General features: G+C 39.3%; 3 protein-coding genes across 3 annotated transcripts in view; all 3 read left to right on the forward strand.

Annotated features, from left to right (window-relative positions):
• Positions 1 to 14,783, forward strand: part of LOC149130513 (uncharacterized) — a 193,239-nt gene that overhangs the window by 34,658 nt on the left and 143,798 nt on the right. The window lies entirely within an intron of this gene.
• LOC149130515 (uncharacterized) overlaps positions 1 to 14,783 on the forward strand; it is a 125,438-nt gene that overhangs the window by 16,951 nt on the left and 93,704 nt on the right.
• The window catches only part of LOC149130516 (uncharacterized), a 55,238-nt gene that overhangs the window by 860 nt on the left and 39,595 nt on the right, over positions 1 to 14,783 (forward strand). The window lies entirely within an intron of this gene.

Genomic DNA, 14,783 nt, shown 5'->3' on the forward strand with positions numbered 1-14,783 from the left:
TGCTAGTACCAAAGTTATTCTAAAGTATCAAATGTTTGAGTTCAATGAAAAAATATATGCCTAGGAAGAGGGCATGTGGCCAACCTCTTTATGGTATGGTGGGATAAGAGATTCCAAGAACGCTCTGCAGAGAACTCCATAATCCTAACCATGTATTCTCGCTATGTTAATGATTTCAAGAAAGTAGTAAAAACACTTCCACAAGATAACATCTATGAACTAGAAGCAAGCACCATGAAGAGCATCCAGCAAATAGCTAATCCCATCTAACAGGGTGTTAACGAACAATAGATTACCCTAATAAGCACCCCAACTACAAACTACATGTTTTGGACACTCAACTGTAGATGGAAACTAGAAATAGCAAAGTTCAGATTCTTCATCCATACTATGCCAAACCCATGGCCTCCAGATCCCTGTGCCACAGAATACAACAAATGTGGATGATACTAAGTTCAATATCCTGATATCGGACTTGATAAGGGTTATGAGAAAGGAGTCCTAAATGTGTGACCCAACGGAATTGAAGAGACACATACAGTACTTCATCTACTGCTTGCAGTTCTCCAGGGACAGTCAAAGAGAAAGGATCAGGGTGGACAAAGGAGCCGTGACAAAACTCAAGACCATCATAGAGAATGATGCAAATGGGATCTGCCTGCTAGACAAGAGTAAATCATGGCATAGTATAGAAGGGACGAAGAGGAAGATAGGGAAGGCCAGCTCATGGTATGATGGCCAAACGTACCAAAACATCATGTTCATCAATGCTAGCCTTGGAGGAGAACTAACATATTAATTTAGAAAAACCTCGGGTAAATTGAATCCACTGACTGAAGCAGGAAGAAAGGCCAGGAACTGCCATAAAATCCATTCGAAAGAACTCTCTGTACTGACAGGAACTGTATATTGTGTAGGTTATGACCAGATATAAACAGCAAAACTAGGAATACAATTTATAGTGGTGTACAGAGGGATGGTGCAGAATCATGATAAGAATATAAAGAATGTGGTTGTCCAACTGTTTCCACCAATGTCCAGCCCCATTTGAACTGGTGATGCTAGTGCTTGACTATGTCGTATGATGGTGCATCGTCACCATAAACTTCTTTCATCTCATCAAAAGTCTCATTTGGTGTACGACCTTTCAAGTATAAAGAACCTGATCATTGATCTGCATTCAACTGCCTCCATTATAACTGCTTAGTGCACTTCAGCAGCCAAAAAAGACAAACGAATTCTAGTGGAAAGCTGCAATTTACAATGTGACGTGTAGAGACATGTAGGATTCTACCTGTACAAGTTCTGTTTCCTGCAATAACTGGAAGTGGGTGGGTGATAGGACATCGTTAATGAACACCCCTCATTTTTTTGTTAAGCCTTGTAGTTATTCCATCGATCCCTCCATGTAGCACCTTCTTTCTCACTCCCTCATTATATGTCCTCCTCCCTCTCTCATTCTACTCTCTTTGTCTCTCTCTTTCATCTCCTATGTTTAATGTCAGAGGGAGATTTGGACGTTATTTCTAACAAGCTGAGTCACACTATAGATATTTCCTTCAGACATTACCCAGTATAATGTGTGATTTAAAGGGATTTGACTGCTATTTCTACAAGAGAAAATATCAATACAACTATATATACAGATATACAAGAAGCGACTCCCTGTCCTCAAAACGAATAGATTTTTTTCCTGACTTATGGAGAAAGCCAGAAATGTTAAGGGGAGGGGTTAAATCAACATTTACTAAAAGTGATCTAGCTACTAGACAGAGATCCTGTATGACCTTATAGGAAAGTGGGTTATCCATCATTAGATGTATACCTGACTTTCCTATATAATATTAAGAATATAACGGAATGCTGAACTCCGGACTATCAACCTAAACAACATTTATTCAGGTGGTAAATATATATATCTTTAGCTCTTGTTTATTGTTACAGCTTCTGTGTGTGTGAGCATAGTTGTTGGGACATTGTTATGTAGATGTAAGCGAGCTGTCGAGTGTAACTCCGAAAGATGGAGAGTGACAGCTAAACACGTCCATGCTCTATTGCTGGCCAGCAAGAAAGAGACTGTCTCCAGGTTGGAATGTTGGAGACACTGCTTGACACGTCCATGCTCATGGCCAGCCGACCGAGAAAGAGATAGAATAGAAGCGGGAACGCTTGGTTGTTTAATTCCACGCATGCGCACGGCGTTACTACAGGGCTACCTTGCCAGTGCGGAAACGCACGATAATATGAAATCTGTTAGAACGCCTGAGGCAGGATGGCCACTGAAAACCACCCACAAGATGTAGCACAAAACACACACAAAGAAAAATGAAAGAAATGAAATGTACACTCGTGTGATACATGCATGCAATGTACAAATGAAATGACAATGACAAAACAACCATGATGACAACTGTCCAGGAAACTGGAATCACGCAATGTAAAAGTCTGATTGTTTGTTTTCCCTGAAAGGAAAGAAAATATATGAGTGCACTAGTGTGTGTGTAAGTGAAAACACAGAACAAGTGAAAGTGTCTGTAGAGAAAAAATCCAGTTCGTACAAGAGTCCCACAAGGAGATAGAATGTCCTGTTGAAACTTGGCGACGTCGGGAGGAATGCTTGTAGTTGGTAGTAGTAATTGTTGTCGTCACGGTGGTAATCTTGGTTGAATGAAGCTGGTGGTGAAAAGGCTGTTCGTTGATGATGGTTGAAGAGGTGCGCTTTTTACAGACGGTCGACAGACAAATCTCTGTACGGCCATTAGCGAAAACCTCGAAGAAAAATTTTCTTAACCCAAGATGAAAGAACGACCGTGCGAACTCAAAAGGACAAATGGTGACGAATGGAAAAACAGAGGACTCCTTTTATTTAAACGTGTCACACGGTCGAATACAAAATATATATCAATGATGATATACAAATAATGTTATACTTCGATAACATAGATTTCGTAAATACCAGTAATGAGACGATAGAAAAGACAACCGTATGAAATGAATAACAAGAGTTATTTAGTGTGGCATAAAAGATGTATGTGTATGTGAGAGTGTGAATGCGACATATAAGAACATAATAAAAGACAGGCCGTCTATATGTATGTGAGATATCACAGCAGATAGAAAGTCAGAACACGTGAGAGTTTTATACCAAGTTTTTTTTTTAAGTACACAATTGGAAAGTCGCAGGCTGTAATTCTTGTCTGTTTATCGTGAGTGGAAAAATCCACTCTAACAGAGGCGAGATAAAAACCGCGCTTGTTGATGTTGGTAATACGTAATTCAGTTTCCATGGCCGTATTTGTTCTTTAGTCGGGGTTCACCAGTTATAGGTTGGTATTGTAGCTCAGCGGGCTGCGTGTTCGAATCACGTCGGGGGTCACCAGTATTGGAAAGTTGGTTATACATCATTAGATGTATACCTGACTTTCCTATATAAAATTTAAAATATAACGGAACGCTGAACTCCGGACTATCAACCTAAACAACATTCATTCAGGTGGTAAATATATATATCTTTAGCTCTTGTTTGTTGTTACAGCTTCTGTGTGTGTGAGCATAGTTGTTGGGACGTTGTTATGTAGATGTAAGCAAGCTGTTGAGCGTAAGTCTGAAAGATGGAGAGTGACAGCTAAACACGTCCATGCTCTATTGCTGGCCAGCAAGAGACTGTCTCCAGGTTGGAATGTTGGAGACACTGGTTGACACGTCCATGCTCATGGCCGGCCGACCGAGAAAGAGATAGAATAGAAGCGGGAACGCTTGGTTGTTTAATTCCACGCATGCGTGAGACGTTACTACAACCTCATATATACATGCATTAGAAAGTACACTGTAATTAGAGCTTTAATTGGCTGGTAATTCCAACGAGCCTTCCTACAATGCAGATACATTCTTCAGACCTAACACAGCATGATGTGTGATTTTAGGAAATTTGACTGCTATTTCTAGAAGCATATATATTAATATAACTATATATGATATATATTATTGTAGTTATAGTATGTGTGTGTGTATGTTCATAAGACAGCGTGTTGGCAGAATCCCTCACATGTCAGAGGAAATGCTTGCAGCCATTTTGTACAGTTTCACATTGTGAGTTCAAATTCTGGTGAGGGTAACTTTGCATCTGATTGTTCCATGGTCATGAATTGAGCACAAATCATGTAATAGGGTCAATGTAATCGATTAGCTGCCCACAATAATTGCAGGCCTTGTGCTAAAAGTAAAATGAGAATTATTACGTAAATAAATGAATAGAAAGATGGAGAGGGAGAGAGTGAGTGATGTTACACTGTGTGTGTGTGTGTGTGTGTGTGTGTGTGTGTGTATAAGCCAGTGAGGTGAAAGAATCGTTCACACGCAGGGTCGATGGAGTCGATTAGCTGCCTCTACTAGAATTCCAGGCCTTGTGCCAAGAGACAAAGAATAATCACATGTGTATGGTAGAAAATGGTGCCCTGGGACTGAATGTCTATACGGGGGAGGGTTGCAAGGAAGGTATCTGATTCCAAATGCTGTTAAGAAGAGCTGATAATAGACAGACAGGTAATTCTGTGATTCAAGGAGACTTGACTGCTATTTCTTGCAGAAGGCCTAGTGTCCATTAAGCATTGATACATGAGATATTTAAATATTTTTCTTTCTGCTTCTTTCTATATTTTGTCCATGCTGGAGTTCTGATTTAAGCATCCCATATAATCACTCCTAACAGTTTTGTTTTTTCAATTTCCAGGAAATTTTGTTTTAATTTTTTGAAATTTAAAACAATCTTTTAAAATTTTTTCTTTAAAATGCAGATTTAGAAAATGGACAGTCTGGACTTTGTGCTTAAATAGAGATTTTTTTATTTATTTACGGCCTCAAACATCTCATAATACCTTGCGCTTTAGTTTTGCCCCCTATTATTTATCTTGTTTCTCTCCATGAAATTCAATTGAATTCAGTTGTTGTCTTAAATTCATGCTTATTCATTTTCTAAGCTTCCTAAATTCATGCTACGTTATATTCTAATCACCCAGAATTCATTGCTCTTTTAAAAAATTACGATTTATGCATTGTTGTCTCTCAAATATTTAAAATCTACAATTAAGAGCCCTATCTACTCGCTGGCGGTACCTACCCACCACTACCCATTTTCCTTTATTCAAAAATTCTTATCGCTCCTTAAAATTATGGCTTTTAAGTGTTGATTTCTCAGCCCAAGAATTACAGCGTGATGTGCTGCTTGACTGGTCCCCCCTCTCTCTCTCTCTCTCTCTTTATATATATATATGATGATGATGATGATGATCTTTTCTCCCGCCATGCCTCTGTCTACCCCTCCATCCTCTCTCTCCTTCGTAGTTTTCCTTAAGGTCTTCAGGTTCTGGCTATATATAAATGAGAAACCCATTCTAAATTATCTCGCTGACATACTACGACGAAATACCCAAGATGCAGATAAGATAGAGATTTTTTTATTTATTTACGGCCTCAAACATCTCATAATACCTTGCGCTTTAGTTTTGCCCCCTATTATTTATCTTGTTTCTCTCCATGAAATTCAATTGAATTCAGTTGTTGTCTTAAATTCATGCTTATTCATTTTCTAAGCTTCCTAAATTCATGCTACGTTATATTCTAATCACCCAGAATTCATTGCTCTTTTAAAAAATTACGATTTATGCATTGTTGTCTCTCAAATATTTAAAATCTACAATTAAGAGCCCTATCTACTCGCTGGCGGTACCTACCCACCACTACCCATTTTCCTTTATTCAAAAATTCTTATCGCTCCTTAAAATTATGGCTTTTAAGTGTTGATTTCTCAGCCCAAGAATTACAGCGTGATGTGCTGCTTGACTGGTCCCCCCTCTCTCTCTCTCTCTCTCTTTATATATATATATGATGATGATGATGATGATCTTTTCTCCCGCCATGCCTCTGTCTACCCCTCCATCCTCTCTCTCCTTCGTAGTTTTCCTTAAGGTCTTCAGGTTCTGGCTATATATAAATGAGAAACCCATTCTAAATTATCTCACTGACATACTACGACGAAATACCCAAGATGCAGATAAGATAGAGATTTTTTTATTTATTTACGGCCTCAAACATCTCATAATACCTTGCGCTTTAGTTTTGCCCCCTATTATTTATCTTGTTTCTCTCCATGAAATTCAATTGAATTCAGTTGTTGTCTTAAATTCATGCTTATTCATTTTCTAAGCTTCCTAAATTCATGCTACGTTATATTCTAATCACCCAGAATTCATTGCTCTTTTAAAAAATTACGATTTATGCATTGTTGTCTCTCAAATATTTAAAATCTACAATTAAGAGCCCTATCTACTCGCTGGCGGTAACCCGCCCTCCCACCCCCTCCACCGGAAGTTCATTCCTCTGTCATCCCACCCCCTCCACCGGAAGTTCATTCCTCTGTCATCCCACCCCCTCCACCGGAAGTTCATTCCTCTGTCATCCCACCCCCTCCACCGGAAGTTCATTCCTCTGTCATCCCACCCGCTCCACCGGAAGTTCATTCCTCTGCCATCCCACCCCCTCCACCGGAAGTTCATTCCTCTGTCATCCCGCCCCCTCCACCGGAAGTTCATTCCTCTGTCATCCTGTCAACCTCGGCTGTCTCCCGGAACCCATCTAGTGGCCTTGGCCATCCTCTCCCCTACCTTTGGGTAGCGCATTAAGGTTGAGAAATGTTTGCAGGTTGTAGGTACTGTTTTGCTTATGAATTCTTCCAATTGCAAGTTTTCTTTTCAGGTACACGACACTGCTTTTCCCCTTCCCAGGCTACAGGCCCACACCCCCAACACCCATACTGTTAGGATTGGCACTCTCAACGTCGGTACGCTGAAAGGTAGATCTGGTGAAATTGTTGAGATGCTTGAACGGAGACGCGTAGATATGTGCTGCATCCAGGAAGTAAGATGGAGAGGAGGTTCTGCAAGGTTCCTCACAGGCAAAGAACACAGGTACAAGATTTTCTGGGCAGGGAACACTGACGGGGTCGGGGGCGTAGGAATACTTCTAGCGGAGAAATGGGTGGATAAGGTAATCGAGGTCGTTAGAGTAAGTGACAGAGTACTTAAGATCAGACTAGTGCTTCATCATAGATTAGCTACTGTCATCTCAGCCTATGCACCTCAACCTGGGCTACCAGATGGTCTGAAAGACCAATTCTATGACACCCTCTTGCAAACTACCTCGTCGACGAGTGACAGGGACCTTCTCTTTGTGGCTGGAGACTTCAACGGTCATGTCGGACGTCGTGCTGGGGGCTTCCATGGCATACATGGAGGCTATGGCTTCGGTTCCCGCAACGAGGAGGGAACCAGACTGCTGGAGTTCTGTGATGCAACCAATCTTATGGTCTGCAATACCAACTTCAGGAAACCTGCCAGTCACCTAGTCACCTACCGCTCCGGCAGACACTCTAGCCAAATCGACTACATCCTCGCCAGAAATAGGGAAAGAGGGCGGCTTATAAATGCCAAAACCTACCCTGGCGAAGAATGTACCCCACAACATAGATTAGTAGTTAGCGACTTTGGGATTAAGGCAAAATGGGTGCCCAGAATTAGACAGGCTTGGAGAAGAAGGGTGTGGAAGCTTAAAGACCCTGCAAACGGACAGAGACTTAGAGACAAGTTACTTGAAGCATTTAACGAAATAGAAGGGGATATAGCATCATACAACGTGGAAGACAATTGGAGATTTCTGCGGGACAACCTGTTGAAAGCCACCGACCAGATTTGTGGGTGGTGTAAGGTCCCCTCCCGACCCAAAGTAACGTGGTGGTGGAACAAGGAGGTAGACAGGGCTATTAGACAAAAGAAACAAGCTTGGAAGGACTGGAAGAACGGTGGTAGCAGGGAATTGTACCAATGTGCCAGAAGGGAGGCTAGGCGACAGGTTTATTTAGCCAGAGGGGAAGCAGATAAGGAAAGATTTGCCAATGTTCTGCGCCGTGAGGACCAAAGACTCGAGGTATTTCGTGTTGCAAGACAGTGTAGGAGAGAGAATAGTGATGTTGTAGGAGAGAAATGTGTTCGCATGGATGATGGTACGCTTGCATTAAATGAGGATGCAAAGAAAGAGGTCTGGAGATGCCACTACGATAGATTGCTTAATAAAGAGAATGAATGGGAGAAAGAGAGCCTGCCTTATGTCGACCCAATAGAGGGACCAGCTATCCGAGTTGATAGTACCAGGGTAGATAAAGCAATTAAGAGTATGAAGACCGGGAAAGCCCCCGGCCCATCAGGAATCACTGCAGAGATGCTCAAAATATCTGGCAGTGTTGGCTATAGCCTAGTCACCCGTATTACGAACCAGGTGATACACGAAGGAGTCATACCCTATGACTGGTGTAGCAGCATCATAGTCAACTGCTACAAAGGTAAAGGGGACGCTTTAGATACAAATAATTACAGAGGCATCAAGCTGTTAGATCAGGTTATGAAAGTTACAGAGAGGGTCATAGCCCAACTAATTAGGGAGCGAATCAATTTAGATGAGATGCAGTTTGGGTTCGTGCCAGGTAAAAGCACTACTGATGCCTTATTTCTAGTGAGACAGTTGCAAGAGAAATACCTAGCTAAGGATAAACCTCTGTACCTGGCTTTCGTTGACATGGAGAAAGCCTTTGACAGGGTCCCCCGATCCCTTATCTGGTGGTCAATGAGGAAACTTGGGATAGAAGAATGGTTAGTGAGAGCTGTGCGAGCCATGTACAGAGATGCTGCCAGTAAGGTGAGGGTTGGAAATGAGTACAGCAATGAATTCCGGGTAGAGGTAGGGGTCCACCAAGGTTCCGTCCTCAGCCCCCTATTATTTACCATAGTCCTCCAGGCAATCACAGAGGAGTTCAAGACAGGTTGCCCCTGGGAGCTCCTCTATGCTGATGACCTTGCCCTAATTGCGGAGTCACTATCAGAACTAGAGGAGAAGTTTCAGGTGTGGAAGCAAGGTCTAGAATTGAAGGGCCTTAGAGTCAACCTAGCTAAAACCAAAATCCTAATAAGTAGGAAGGTAGATAAAACACAAACCCCTTCAGGTAGATGGCCCTACTCAGTATGCAGTAAAGGAGTAGGTAGTAACTCTATAAGATGTACCCGGTGCAAGCTATGGACACATAAGAGGTGCAGCAACATCAAAGGCAGGTTAACTAGCAAGTTAGTTTTTGTTTGTGGCAGATGTTCAGGTGCAATAAAGACTGCAAACAAACAGGAAACAACTTCTATCTCATTCCAGTGTGAAAAACTAGAGGTAGTCGATAGCTTCCGCTATCTGGGCGACCAAGTTAGTAGTGGGGGTGGGTGCGCTGAAATGTAGCTGCTAGAATAAGAATAGCCTGGGCAAAGTTTAGAGAGCTCTTACCCCTGCTGGCGACAAAGGGACTCTCACTCAGAGTAAAAGGCAGACTGTATGACGCATGCGTATGAACAACCATGCTACATGGCAGTGAAACATGGGCTGTAACTGCTGAGGACATACGTAAGCTCGCAAGGAATGAAGCCAGTATGCTCCGTTGGATGTGTAATGTCAATGTGAATACCCGTCAGAGTGTAAGTATCTTGAGAGAAAAGCTGAACATTAGAAGCATCAGTTGTGGCGTGCAAGAGAGACGATTGCGCTGGTATGGACATGTGGTGAGAATGGAGGAGGATAGCTGCGTGAAAAAGTGCCACACCCTAACAGTTGAGGGAACCCGTGGAAGAGGTAGGCCCAGGAAGACCTGGGCTGAGGTGGTGAGGCAAGACCTTCGTACATTGGGCCTCACCGAGGCGATGACTACGGACCGAGACCTTTGGAAATGGGCTGTGCGTGAGAAGACCCGGCAAGCCAAGTAAGATCGTTGCCAGTGCCCCTGGACTGGTTCTTGTGCGGGTGGCACATGAGATGCACCATTTTGAGCGTGGCCGTTGCCAGTACCGCCTGACTGGCTCCTGTAGGATTTTCGAGCGAGATCGTTGCCAGTGCCCCTGGACTGGCTTGTGCGGGTGGCACATAAAAGACACCATTTCGAGCGTGGCCGTTTTCGTGCGGGTGACACGTAAAAGCACCCACTACACTCTCTGAGTGGTTGGCGTTAGGAAGGGCATCCAGCTGTAGAAACTCTGCCAAATCAGACTGGAGCCTGGTGTTGCCATCCGGTTTCACCAGTCCTCAGTCAAATCGTCCAACCCATGCTAGCATGGAAAGCGGACGTTAAACGATGATGATGATGATGATGATGAAGAAATCTTGTCAAAAATATAATTCCATCAGACCACCACCTCAGACGGGCATTTTAACTATCGACCCTTGCATAATAAAAATCAAAATTAATCTCGGCATGATTTGAACTCAGCAGACAAAGACTCAGTATAAATACCACAAGGTATTAAGTCCAACGTTCTAACGACTCTACTAATTAATCTTTTTCTTCTTTCAATCAATCAAATTCTTTAAACTGATTTTTTAAAATTTTAATATTAAACTTTGAATATAAATGAAATTGTTCTGGTGATTTCATTTCTATTTTATATCTTGAAGCAAACAAGAAGAATTGTTTAAATATTAAACAATTTGGTGACAACATATATTTTCTCTCTCAGCACATCTTTATCCTACATCAACCTTTTTAATGTGCAATGCATTAAATATGTTTTTTCACCATCTTCGATATTATTTACCAGATGGATGGCTTCTGAGAATTACTTCACATTTTCTGCAATTATTATAAACTCTATTACAAAACCAACAGCAAAGTCCCAAAGGTGCCCCTAAAAACATGTTAGATAATAATGACTTATGGGTGGGGTCATGGCTAGAATGTCTGACCATAGGGTTACTAGATAAGAATTGACTTTCAGTTAAACATCAACAACAGAAACCATAATTTTAATTTATTTTAAACAAATATATTTGTTACATTTCAAATATTCAGTTTATAAAAATAATTTTCATATTTCAACTTTATAAATTGTATTTTGACATTATAAAAGTTAAACATCCTATTAAATTTAAGAAGATTATATTTTTGATATATTTTTATAAATTACATTTAAATATTGTATTTGAAGGAATAATTTATGTTATATTTTGGTAAATTTCGAAATATTCTTGGAGATTTCTGTGGAATTATCAACTTGGTTGAGAAATAGAATAGTGATGGGTTTTTTTTAAGTGTAGATTTGTGGATAAGAAAGACATGAATAATAATTGAAGAGGGGGTGTGACATTTATAGAGACAGGTTAACAGATTAGATGGTGGTGGTCATGGTGGTGGAGAGATTTCAAGTTATGTATGTAATGTGTGGCTGATGTGTTTTACTCCTTTATTTATTGAACCATGGCCATGCTGGAGCATTGCCTTCATGCATTTAACTGATCATATGAGCACCAGTATTTCTTTTTAAGTCCGGTACATATTTTAACTATTTGGGGATCAGCTAGGTTAGGAAATGAAGTTGATATTTTAATTAAGCAATAAGTACTAACACATTTATAGCATGATTAAATGATGGAAAGAATATATATATATATATATATATATATATATATATAAAGTGAGAGAGAGAGAGAGATACACACTTGCATACATACATATATACACACACACTCTTCACATTTGTGCTTATTTCCTCCTACCGTTTTATAAACTATAAAAAATGTGTCCAGGATTTCAAATACTTTTACAAGAAGAGAAAGTTCATATTTTCTTGAACAATCTCAAAAATATTTGATGAATTCTAAAGAAAGAAAATGTAAATTCTATTTAATGACAAAAAGTTTTAGATTTTATGTTTCATGGAAAATTCAAAATTTGTAAATCAATTTTACAGAAATAGAAGCTAAGAAATCAAATAGGTTCATAATTGTTTCTCTATTTTTGTCACACCAACATTGCTTGGCAACCGATGTTGGTGTGTTTTCATCCATGTAACTTAGAAGTTCAGCAAAAGAGACCAATAGAATAAGTACTAGGCTTACAAAGAATAAATCCTGGGGTCCATTTGTTTGACTATAGGCAGTGCTCCAGTATGACCACAGTCAAATGAGTGAAACAAGTACAAGAGTAAAAGAATATATATATATATATATATTTACACCACCTGTCCTCGTCTGTTGTTATTTTTTGTATATTCTCCCATATATATATATATATATATATATATACACACACACATACATATACATGTACACAATATATATACACACTCACACACACACATATATATATGCTTATATAAAAGAAGGAAACTAAAATGTTGAAGTTGATATTTAAAAGGAGACAGTGAAAGAGAGAGAGAGAGAGAGAGAGAGAGAGAGAAAGAGAGAGAGAGAGAGAGAAAAAGAGAGAGAGAGAGAGAGAGAGAGAGAAAGAGAGAGAGAGAGAGAAAGATGTAAGTAAAAGAAGAGAAGGACATATGAAGGATACAAAATAGGAAAGGTAGGGTTGTCATCATCATCATTATTATTACTATTATTATTATTATTATTATTATTATTATTATTATTACATTAGTATTGTTGTTGTTATTATTTTTTAAATTTTATTTATTATTATTATTATTATTATTATTATTATTATTATTATTATTTGGGTGGTGAGCTGGTAGAATTGTTAGCACGATGGGCAAAATGCTTGCCAGTATTTTGTTTGCCGCTACATTCTGAGTTCAAATTCCACCAAGGTCGACTTTGCCTTTCATCCTTTTGGGGTCGATTCAATAAGTACCAGTTATGCACTGGGGTCAATGTAATTTACTAGTCCCCTCACCCCAAATTTCAGGCCTTGTGCCTTTAGTAAGAAATTATTATTATTATTATTATTATTATTATTATTATTATTATTATTATTATTTATCACTACTACTACTACTACTACTACTACTACTACTACTACTACTACTACTACTACTACTACAAAGAGCTGGCAGAACTGTCAGGATGCAAAGCAAAATGTTGAGCAGCATTTTGTTCATCTTTACATTCTGAATTCAAATTCCACCAAGGTTGACTTAGCCTTTCATCCTTTTGGGATCGATAAATTAAGTACTAGTTGAGTACTGGGGTCAGTGTAATAGACTGGCCCCTTCCTTGAACTTGCTGGCCTTCTGCCAAAATTTGAAATCATTTTCATTGCATTAAAAAAAAATAAAAGAAATCATTATTATTATTATTATTATTATTATTATTATTATTAATTAATTAATTAATTAATGTGATGAACAAGCAGAATCGTTACAAAATGCTTTGTATCATTTCTTACAAGTTTACATTTTGAGTTCAAAGTCTGCCAAGGTGGACTTTGCCTCTCGTCCTTTTGGGATTGATAAAATAAGAACCAGTTAGGGGCTGGGGTCAATGCAATCAACTAGTCCCCACACCTAAAATTTTAGGATTATTATTATTATTATTATTATTATTATTATCTTCAAAATATCACCAAAAAAAAAAAAGATTGGGTCATGGCTGTAAGGTTAAGGAATTCACTTCAAAACCTTGTGGTCTCGGGTTCAGTCCCACTTTGCAGCACCTTAAAGAAGTAATTTCTTTTAATCTTCCCGGTTGACCCAAGCCTTGTGAGTGGGTTTCGTACATGGAACTGATAAATCCTATGGTATATATATATATGTGTGTGTGTATATTCATGTGTGCAAAGCTACAGTTGTACTTGTATGTTTATGCGTGTGTGTGTGTGTGTGTCTGTCTGTGTGCATATGTCAGCTCATGTCTCCTTGTCTTGTCATCAGCTGCTAATTATAAACAAATGTCACGTCACACAGTGTCGTTTGTTTGCAGTGTTCCACCAGAAAACATATCCAACCATTGTGCTGTTCATGTTTGAAGAACTTGGTGAAATATTCTCTTGCTTGAAACCAGGTGAGGATTGGTGACCCTCATCGAGTGTAGTCATACACTTGACTGAGTGGGACTCACAAGAACCTGGCAAGAAACAAAACAAAATTATGAGAGGGAAAATACAGAAGAGAAAATACATCATCTGATGTATTATAAAGGTTTTGACATCCATTTTCCCAAACTGGCATGGGTAGGACAGTTGAAGAGGAAGCAGTGAGCCAGAGGACATTGGTGAGCTCCAATGAAAGATTTGGCAAGATTTCTACAGCTGGATAATCTTCCTAACACCAAATGCACACACACACGTGTGTGTGTGTGTGTGTTTATGCGTGCATGAGAATATATGAATGTATAAACATGGGTTTACTTATGTTTGATTGTACATCTGATTTTGCATGCTAGCATGGGTTAGATGAATATATTATTGCAGCATTGTTTTAGAGACAGACAGCCTTCCTATTGCTCACCCAAAACCATTTTGCAAGAACAAAAGTTCTTATTTCCCATGTCTTCCAAGGAGGGGGTGATTGGTTGACAGATGTGTCTGCTTGGAGCAACTTAAAACAGATTGCAAACATAAACAAATGTACAGACACCTACACCCACACACTCAGCTCGAGTTCACTGCTTCCTGTAGCAGAAACAGCTGGAAGCTAATGGAAGTGATTACATAACTCATCTTCTTTTGTTGTTCATTAATTCATATCTATAAACATACATATATACATACACAGACACAAACATTTATACACGAGTATGTGAAGGTATATTCATATAATTACACGTGTGTCTATGTATATCTATGTGTATATGTATATGTGTGTGTGTGTGTGTGTATATATATATATATATATATATATATATATATATATATATATTTGTATTTAGCAGAAGTAACAGAGTGACCCAAGATCCAAAAGTTTCGTTTATTAGCATTTATC

This window comes from Octopus bimaculoides, chromosome 28 (assembly GCF_046866305.1).
Source record: "Octopus bimaculoides isolate indiv1 chromosome 28, ASM4686630v1, whole genome shotgun sequence".
NCBI classification, from domain to species: Eukaryota; Metazoa; Mollusca; class Cephalopoda; order Octopoda; family Octopodidae; genus Octopus; species Octopus bimaculoides.